The sequence below is a fragment of the Ahaetulla prasina genome, chromosome 13, assembly GCF_028640845.1.
Source record: "Ahaetulla prasina isolate Xishuangbanna chromosome 13, ASM2864084v1, whole genome shotgun sequence".
NCBI lineage: Eukaryota > Metazoa > Chordata > Lepidosauria > Squamata > Colubridae > Ahaetulla > Ahaetulla prasina.
The window spans coordinates 22,792,186-22,802,500 of record NC_080551.1 but is presented as its reverse complement, the minus strand read 5'-3'; the positions used below and the strand labels follow the sequence as shown (position 1 = coordinate 22,802,500).

Below are 10,315 nucleotides of genomic sequence, written 5' to 3'. Positions count from 1 at the left end.
CAATAGGACAGGAACGGTAGGCACTTTTGTGCACTTATGCACAAAAAAAAAACTTCTGCAAAGATTCTGAATTTTAGAATAGAATAGAATAGTTTTTTTTATTGGCCAAGTGTGATTGGACACACAAGGAATTTGTCTTTGGTGCATAGACTCTCAATGAACATAAAAGAAAAGATATCATCAAGGTATTTTTCTTTATTATTAAATTTTTATCCTGCTTGTATTATTTTTATAGATAAGTCAGCCAATAATACTCATCCCTCTTCCTATTTTCTCTACAACAACAATAACAACAACCACTGTGAAGTGGTTTGAGCTGAGAAGAGAAGGACTGACCTAGTCCTCCAGTCAGTTTTCATGGCTTAGGTAGGATTAGAACTCACCGTTTCCTGGTGATTGGCCCAAAGCCACCCAACCAACTTTCATGCCTAAGGCAGGACTAGAAATCACGTTTCCTGGTGATTGGCCCAATGTTACCCAGTTGGCTTTAGTGCCTAAGGCGGGACTAGAACTCACCGTCTCCTGGTGATTAGCTGGCTTTCATGCTTAAGATGGGACTAGAATTCACTGTCTCCTAGTGATTGGCCCAAAGCCACCCAACCACCTTTCATGCCTAAGGCAGGACTAGAACTCATCATCTCCTGGTTTTGAACCATTAGGCCAAACTGGCTTTGTGTGAAGGACTCACATTTGCAAAGGAGGGTTGTGTCAGGGGCTTCAATGCTTCTGGTTTTCATGTGGTCCAAACTTTATCATCAGCTATGTATGTTTCGCCTGGCATATAAGCAACAAAACAGGTTGTATATTCAGTATCCATGGCATTTGATACCACAGTACCTTTCCTAATACCCCAAATGTGGTCTCTGGTTGTTTTACAAAAACACTCAAAGTTTGATGAGTTAAAAAAAGGAAGGAACAAATTCCATTCAAACCCAAATCTTTATTGTCAGCGCACAACGTATGTCCAACAAGATGGGTTGAGCTCCAGAGGTGGGTTTCAGCAGGTTCTGACCAGTTCTAGAGAACCGGTAGTGGAAATTTTGAGTAGTTTGGAGAACCGGTAGTAAAAATTCTGACTGGCCCCACCCCCATCTCTTCTCTGCCTCCCGAGTCCCAGTTGATCGGGAGGAAATGAGGATTTTGCAGTAACCTTCCCCTGGATTGGGGAGGGAATGGAGATTTTAGAGTATCCTTCCCCTGCCACGCCCACCAAGACACGCCCACCAAGCCATGCCACGCCCACCAAGACACACCCACAGAATTGGTAGTAAAAATGTTTGAAACCCACCACTGTTGAGCTCCCTCGGTGCAAATGATCCAGACTTTCATCCAAGGTGTATTTTGAAGAAAAGCCCCCAGTATTGACAGGCAAGATGAGATGTGGGGGAGGCAGGCAAGACCCCGCCCCCCACTTCCCATGGCACAATTCCCACCGATCGGAGATTTTGATGGGGGTGTCTATCTGATTTCGAGAGAAACATGGCCGTCTGGAGCATTTCGGAAGCGGTTCGACATTCTACTTTTTTTGCATTGAATAAATAAAGGCGAGCGGCCCAGACTTTCCCCCTCGGTGGGGGTGTCTAATCAGGGCACCCTGGGACTCAATTATAGCCTGGCTGTGTGGGCTGCCTGATTAATTGAAAGGGCATTGCTGAGTGGGTTTGGGATCAGACGAAAGCCCTCTTGGAAGCAGGAGGGAGCCGAGAGGAGCCTGGTTCTCCAGAACCCCCAACGGTTTGCAAAGCTCCTTCAGGCTTCAGAGGTGGCAGCCCAGAAGTGGCAGCCGTCTGGAATCCCAGGAAGGAAAACAAACAAACAAACCCTGAATTTTGCATTTTCGGCACGAAAACCTCTTTTACATTCAGCTTTACCAATCGGGGCTGGGGTGTGTAGGGGAGGAAAGGATTTAATGATCTGCAGAGGGATAAACAACAGTGAAAGGCGGACACTCTATATAGTAATCCGTAAATATAAATGCGCCCGGCCAGAAAAGCGATCAAGCAAGAAGTGAGATTTGATGGAGTCGGACCTTCTCTTCTCCTGAAAGACAAGACAACAAAACAGAAATACGTAGGTCCTCTGGCAGGCTGGGAGACTGGGAGGCTACACAAACACAGGAGGTCTGACCACATTTTGAAGTAATTAAGGAGTAGAAAGCTTTGTTTGTTTGTTTGTTTGCTCGCTGGCTTGCTGGAAACCACGCTGGACTTTTTGAGAAAGAGACCCCGAGGATGTGGTGATGAAATAGGCATGTGGTCATTTGTCCTTTTGGGGTTGATGAGAGCCTCCTCCTCCTCCTCCTCCTCCTCCTGAGTGGTCAGTCCACCAGCTGCCTCCAGTCACTACTAGTACTACTTCTACTACTACTTTTTCTTCTTCCTCCTCCTCCTCCTCCTGGGTCCCCCAAATCATCACCACTTTCTTCTTCTTCTTCTTCTTCTTCTTCTTCTTCTTCTTCTTCTTCTTCTTCTTCTTCTTCTTCTTCTTCTTCTTCTTCTTCTTCTTCTTCTTCTCCTTCTCCTTCTCCTTCTCCTTCTCCTTCTCCTTCTTCTTCCCCCTCCTCCTCCTCCTCCTCCCCTCCTCTTCCTCCTCCTTTTCCTTCCTGGCTTCAGAGTGTCATGCTGGTCATTTTCAGGATCTTATCTTTCCCATTTATCATCTGAATCAAACCTCCACCCAATTTTTTTTTTCTGTTTCTCTATCCCATGTCCCTTATAAAACCAATAGAAGAGAATATTTCTAGCTCAGAGTTGATCTGTGGGGTTGCTTGGTGCTCTCTGAGCTTGGTTGTTCTCTTCCAGATGTTTCATTACCCAACTAGATAACCAAAACCCTTGTGATGATGATACCTAGTTGGGTAACGAGACATCTGCAAGAAAACAACAACTAAGCCCAGGGAGCACGCCCACGCCTTATGAAAACACTGTAAATTGTTCAGAAAACTAATCTCCGTATGGAAAGCTAGGTTAGAGATACATTGAAATAGTCTTGGTTTAAGAACTGGGTGAAATAAAGAATTGGGAATGGCCTTCTTTGAACTTTGGATAGGTTCAGGCGATAGACATCAGGTCTATCGCAGGACTGGGCTAGGATTTTAATTTTAATTTAGTTTTTAATGGGGTTTTATTATTTTGTTTTATAAATTTTAAATTCGGCCTTATTTAATAAGTTTTTTAATTAATGTTTTATCTTGTATTTATATTTGCGTATTTGTGTTTTAATAGGCTGTAAACCGCCCTGAGTCCCTTGGGAGATAGGGCGGTATAAAAATGTGATTAAATAAATAAATAAATAAATAAATAAATAAATGATGACTTATCCTTGGGGCGAAGAGACCATGTGAGAAAAGGCAAGCTGGTTGCAGGTTAAAAGAAACCGCTGGGAGGATTGCTTCAAAAGCTATCAACCCTCAGGGAATCCTGTCTCATTAAGCCTCAGGGTTTGCCCGCAGCCTTGATAAACCTGTACTGTTGAACGAGTAAATACACTGGTTGGTTGGTTGGAGGAAGGGTGCAGCTGTTTGAGAAGGGAAATCGTTCAGAGCCATAGAAGAGAAATGGCTTTTTGGAGGTGGCTGCCTCAAATTATTACCCCTTAGAAGCTTTCAACGTCTTCATCTTCAACCACAAAGGGACATGCATCTCCTTCGACATCCAGGTTGTCCAACCGTAGCCACTTGAAGACTTTGCCATTCTATCTCACCCTGCCCAGCGCCATCTGGCCCAAGAAAGATCTAAGAATAGCCTTGCAGAATGATTAACAGAGCTGGAATTTAGGGACCTTGCAGGTCATCTAGTCCAAACCCCTGCCCAAGCAGGAGACCCTACATACATCTGCCTCTATCTAGGATCAAACTCACAACCTCCTGGTTGTGAGGCAAGAGTTCTACCTCTGGACTTGTGGATTTGAGAAGAAGCTGTCACAAAGAAGAGGGGATTGACTTATTCTGTAGGACACCAGAAGACAAGACAAGAAGTAATGGGTGGAAGTTTGTCAAAGAGAGGTCCAGCCACGGATTCAAAGCATTGTCTTTCACCAACTGTTGTGATCAACAGCACTTGGCTATAAAAGTTGGCATCTTTCCAGGTTTCTCTCCCCCATCAAATGATTTTCTTATGAATCCGCTGGTGATTGTAGCGTTCGTTCATTCATCCTTCTTGCTTTCCTTCATTCTAAATATTTAGAGCTTTAAAGATATAGGAAGGTTTCATTCTGGTCTTCCTATTCGAAGTTTATTTCCAGTCCAAAGGATCACCTGTTCTTCTATTATTAATAGATCTTTAATCGGCTTTTCTTGTAGAGAAAGGAAGCAAATATAACTGATAAATAAAACAACACTCCTGTTTTCTGCGGTTGAGCAGGATGGAATCTTTTAAAAGGGGCCATTTTAAGAGTCTCCCTCCCTCTCTCCCTCTTTCTCTTCTCTTCCTCCTTCCCTCCCTCTTTCTCTTTCTCTCCCTCTCTCTTTCTTTCTCTTTCTCTCTTCCTCTTTCTCTGTCTCTTTTCTCTCTCTTCCTCTTCCTCTTTTCCTCTTCCTCTCTCCCTTCACCAGTTTCATCTTTAGCCTCCAGATGACGGTCGCTTTGTTCCTGCTTCCCACCCATCATTAGCATCTTGCTAATTCCTCCCGCTTATACAGCTCAGAAGGACCCGTTGTTAACAGCAGATGCCTAGCAACTGACTCATTAGAAGGTTCTGCTCCCTCAAGGCCATTGCTAGCCCATCGTTTGCTCTTCCTCTGAATGCCCCGTTTCATATTCCTGGAGATTAAATCGGCATTCTTTCAAAACACAATGGAGATCATCCAGCCTCACTTTCTTCCCCGTGGTTACTCAAATAGGTGTCTTGAAAGAAGACACCTGATGGATCCTGCATGACTATTTCATGATTGCTCCTACAAACCTCCTACGAGGGGGGCTACCTGGGTTCCTCTCTGCCCTTTTGGCCTCAGGTGGGATGGGAAACAGGATCCCAGCTTGGGTTGCCATGGTGAAAGATGGACTGTGATGGAATCTTGTGGCAAGGCTCAGCAGGATGGCTGAAACAGCCTTGCAAGATGAAGATGGATGAGACCCGTCAGGTGCGGAAAAATCGGGGCCGTAAAGTTACGTTGCAGTACAGAAAATGTATTGCTCAAGCCTACACACAGGAATCTAGTCAAATAAAGTTCAGTACTAAATTGGCATCAGATAATGGTTGACAGTATTCCAGAGGGATTGGATTTAGACCAGGGGTGAAATCCAGCAGGTTCTGACAGGTTCTGGAGAACTGGTAGCGGAAATTTTGAGCAGTTTGGAGAACCGGCAAATACCACCTCTGGCTGGCCCCAGAGTGGGGTGGGAATGGAGATTTTGCAGTATCCTTCCCCCAGAAGTGGGGTGGGAATGAAGACTTTGCAATATCCTTCCCCTAGGAGTGAGGAGGGAATGGAGATTTTGCAGTATCCTTCCCCTGGAGTGGGCAGGGAATAGGGATTTTGCAGTATCCTTCCCCTGGAGTGGGCAGGGAATGGGGATTTTGCAATATCCTTCCTCTGGAGTGGGGTGGAATGGAGATTTTGCAGTATCCTTCCCCTGGAGTGGGGTGGGAATGGAGATTTTACAGTATCCTTCCCTTAGAGTGGGATGGGAATGGAGATTTTGCTACACCTGCCACACCCACCAAGCAAACCAAGCCATGCCACGCGCACCAGCCACGCCACGCCTCACCCACCAAGCCACGCCCACAGAACCAGTAGTAAAAAAAATTGGATTTCACCCCTGGTTTAGACCATTTGTGGGAACGTAATGATTCTGGGCTGATGACTCCCTTAACTCCCCCCCTCTGTCTCTGCCTGCTCTTCTTCTACTGAACCCGAGTTATTTGGAGTTCCATATCCCCCGTTCAGATTCAAAACATTTTTTTTCCTAATCTTTCCCAAAGCTTGATTTATGACCCTCTTTCACACTTATGACCATGGCAGCATCCCCCATGGTCACATGACCAAAATTCAGATGCTGGACAACTGGCATATGTTTAGGATGGGTTGCCGTGTCCTGCAATTGTGGCATCTCCAACCGTCAGATGAGCAAAGTCAATGGGGAAGCCAGATTCATTTAACAACCGTGTTACTAACTCAACAACCGCGGGGATTCACTTAACAGCGGTGGCAAGAAAGGTCGTAAAACGGGGCAAAATTCACCTAGCAATTGTCTCGCTTAGCAACAGAACTTTTGGGCTCAATTGTGGTCATATGTTGGGGACTAGTCATACTAAGCTGGTGGCAGACACAGGTTTGAAGCAGGAGTGAAATGTAAAATTTGTTACTACCAGTTCTGGGAGCGCGGCTTGGGTGAGGAGTGGTAATGTGACTGGGTAGGTGTGGCCAACTTTTTTTTTAGTTTACTTTTAAAAGCATTTTTTTCTTCAGCCAAAGTGGTTGTAGAAAAAATGCTTTTAAAAGCCTCTGATGTTCAGATAACTCTGCCAGAGGAACCTTTTAAAAGCATTTTTTCTGCAACCTCTTTGGTTGAAGAGGTTGTAAAAAAATGCTTTTAAAAGCCTCCGATGATATAAATGTAAAAAAAAAAATATGATCCCAGCTGAGCCGCGTGATCATCAGAGGCTTTTAAAAATTAAAAAAACACCCTCTGATGATTGCGTGGCTCAGTTGGGCATGGAGGGGGGGGCAGGGATTATTACTACCGGTTCTCCGAATCACCCGCCACTATCGCTACCGGATTGGGCGATCCGGTCTGAACCGGGAACATTTCACCCCTGGTTTGAAGCCCTGGAAGAAAAGCAGGAAGCGATTTTCTTTGGAGTACTGTTCATTTTAATCTGGCACATTGTCACTCGCCTGCTGTTTTGAATGTCATTTGTGCCTGGAGGCAAGGCCTGGATGGTGAGAAGCTCTGCCATTCGCTTTCGTACTCAAGCATTTCCCGTGATTTTTTTGTTCAAATGCAGTTTCCAACCCCCAACCCCTCTCGGCTCTAGTGACAAATGTCATAATTGTATAAATGGTACGAGACAGACGCCAGGAGTGGAACACAGGAGATCTGGAAGGAGGCACGCTACCTTTCTCTCTTGGCATCCTTATTATTTCATCTTTTTTTTTTTAAAGGGCTACAGGAATGAATCAAGCTCCTTTGCTTTTTGTTGTGTCTGCGCCCCCCGAGCCAGGCCTCCTGCCAGAATGTGACTTGGAAAGTGAGGGGGAAGGGCTGTCAGGACTTACCTCGGGAGCACCGGCGTCCCTGGCTCAGCTCCAGAAGCCAGAGGCAGGCCAGGTGGAAGAGATAACTAGGCCTCCGTCCCCTGACTCTTCCCCCCCCCCAGGCCACGCCTTCAGACCCAGCTGATGGCAATCAGGCTTGGTTAGACCCTAAGTTTCATAGGCAGGAGAGGAGGGAACAACAGAAGCAGGGGTGAGGCAGGCCTAGGAAGTGCTGAGTCATGGAGCTACACCCCACAGGATATAAAGGCAGTGAGAGCTGTTATGCCTCTTCGTAGCAGGCAAATCAACTGATTAACTAAGAGCTGAAGTTTGTTCCTGGGTGACTCATCAGCGTCGAGGGAAATGACAGAGGCACTTGGCAGACGCTCGCTATTTTGCTGCCAGAGCTGATAGTGCCGGCTAATTAAGCCATCATTTGGATGGAAGCAAAGGGGGACAGAACACTTTTGGTCCTGGTGTCTTTTAAGACCTGGTGGTGCCCTGAGCTTGCTGGTTTTCTTGCAGACGTTTCATGACCCAAACTAGGTAACATCATCAGCGCTAGTTTTATGGGTTGACAAGCTGCATGGAAATCTTACCGATTAAGTCGCATCCAAGAAGTCCTATGAGGACATCATAAAGGAAGTTCAACATTTCCAAAGGAAACCCGGATATGGTTGAATCGGAAAGTTGATGTTTCAGAAAAATCACGTGCCTTGTTTTTTCACCGACAAATTCATTTCCTTCCCCTTCACCCAACATCTTCCACTTTATTTAGGTTTAACTTCTCAAAACATTAGAAAATTGTCCCTGCTGACCATGTAGGTACCATAACGCCACCGTGTTTGCAACACAACATCACCAATTCATCACCAATTCCTCCTTGTCTCCTGGCCCTCAAAATCTTGCCCAGAGGAACATCATTGTACGAAAATGAAGCGGGTTTCAGGGGGAAAAAAAAAAGAAATCTGTGAAATTGCCCTATCAGCTTTTTTTTTTAAATGCAAGACAAGAAAAACAAATGTATTTTCTAGGTGATCAAACAGAAGATGAACTATCCAAGAGGTGACTTGACAAAGACCTTTGCAATTAGCGCAATGGGCCTTTGAAAATTGCTTTCTAAGTCTGCAGCCGGCAGTTACTGGAGCTATTACAGATGATGTTAAGATCGAATGTTAAATGCATCTGGTTAGTATCTGATTAATTCTTAATGCGTTCCTGGTTGTTTATACGTTGGTTCCTAATCAAAGGGAATCGTCCGTTTGTTCTTCCTTTAGTATGCCTTTTCCTTCTGTTCTCTTCTTTTTTTGTTTTCTGTTTGTTTGTTTAGTTTTTCCACGGAAGGATGGGAGAGTTGTGTTGTTGTTACTGTTGTTGTTTGTGTTGGTGGCATAGTCCAGCTAGTTGGTGGCAGGTAAATACTGCAAATATCATTTTTTTTTTGCAAATGTTATATAAATAATAGCATGCACCACATGGGGAGAGAGGAAGAGAAGGAGAGAGGGAGAGGGAGAGAGAGAAAGGGAGAAAGGGAGAGGGAGGGAGAGAGGGAGAGAGGGAGAGATGGAGAGCGAAAAAGAGAGAAGGAGAGAGGAAGAAAGAAAGAGGGGGGTGGGGGGAGGGAGAGGAATCTCAATTTTCCATTTCAACCCGGATACTCAGAATTCCATTACAGAGAAAGGGGATGGGATCACAATCCACAACTGTAATCACAATTACAATCATCAACTTTGTCAAACGTCAGCTTTGGGGAGTGTGCTTGCACAGAATAAGGATGCCAGGTTTCAATCAGACTTTACCTCTGGTTTGTTTCTGTGCTTGCTGAGTTCCTTCTGCTCAGCGCGTACAGAGGCTGAATTCTGTCGAGAAGGAAAAGCCCATTTCTGTATGGTAGGCAGAGGGGCAAGGCACCAATTCTTTTCTTTTGTCCTTTTAAGCTTTGCATACGTTCTACGAAACAATGAATGGCTGTGTGCTAAACACGAGCTCCGTTTGTAAATGTTGAATTTTGAAATTCCCCCGCTTTTTTCTTCAGTCGCTCTTCATAAAGGTTTGGAAGAACATTTCTTTTGGGTAGAAGATTCAGTTTCTGTTTCTTGCTTAATCAGTCACAGTAAATTACTATTTAATAATAGAATAGAATAGACTTCTTTATCGGCCAAGTGTGATTGGACACACAAGGAATTTGTCTTCAGTGTATATGCTCTTAGTGTACATAAGGAGAATAAAATACATTCATCGAGAATAAAAAGATGCAACACTTAGTGATAATCAAGGTTACTAATAAGCTATCAAATCGTACTAGGGAACAAATAGAATAGAATAGAATAGAATTTTTATTGGCCAAGTGTGATTGGACACACAAGGAATTTGTCTTGGTGCATATGCTCTCAGTGTACATAAAAGAAAAGATACGTTCATCAAGGTACAACATTTACAACACAATTGATGATCAATATAGCAATATAAATCATAAGGATTGCCAGCAACAAGTTATAGTCATACAGTCATAAGTGGAAAGAGATTGGTGATGGGAACTATGAAACGATTAATAGTAGTGCAGATTCAGTAAATAGTCTGACAGTGTTGAGGGAATTATTTGTTTAGCAGAGTGATGGCCTTCGGGGAAAAACTGTTCTTGTGTCTAGTTGTTCTGGTGTGCAGTGCTCTATAGCGTCGTTTTGAGGGTAGGAGTTGAAACAGTTTATGTCCAGGATGCGAGGGGTCTGTAGATATTTTCACAGCCCTCTTTTTGATTCGTGCAGTATACAGGTCCTCAATGGAAGGCAGGTTGGTAGCAATTATTTTTTCTGCAGTTCTAATTATCCTCTGAAGTCTGTGTTTTTCTTGTTGGGTTGCAGAACCGAACCAGACAGTTATAGAGGTGCAAATGACAGACTCAATAATTCCTCTGTAGAGGAAAAACAATATAATTGTTAATATAAAATATAATATAAAAACAATATAAAATATAAAATATAAAAACAATATAATTGAAAGATACAAGCAACATGGATATAGTAACAAGTGGAAAGAGATAGATACTAGTAAGGAAGAGAAGAATCATAATACAGTCTTAGTAAATTATTTGACAGTGTTGTGGGAATTAATTGTTAA

General features: G+C 43.9%; 2 protein-coding genes across 4 annotated transcripts in view; both read left to right on the top strand.

The window, feature by feature from the left end:
- The window catches only part of LOC131184502 (immunoglobulin superfamily containing leucine-rich repeat protein-like), a 195,095-nt gene that overhangs the window by 77,559 nt on the left and 107,221 nt on the right, over positions 1-10,315 (top strand). The gene's annotated exons all lie outside the window — the stretch shown is intronic.
- Positions 1-10,315, top strand: part of CCDC33 (coiled-coil domain containing 33) — a 108,759-nt gene that overhangs the window by 26,970 nt on the left and 71,474 nt on the right. The gene's annotated exons all lie outside the window — the stretch shown is intronic.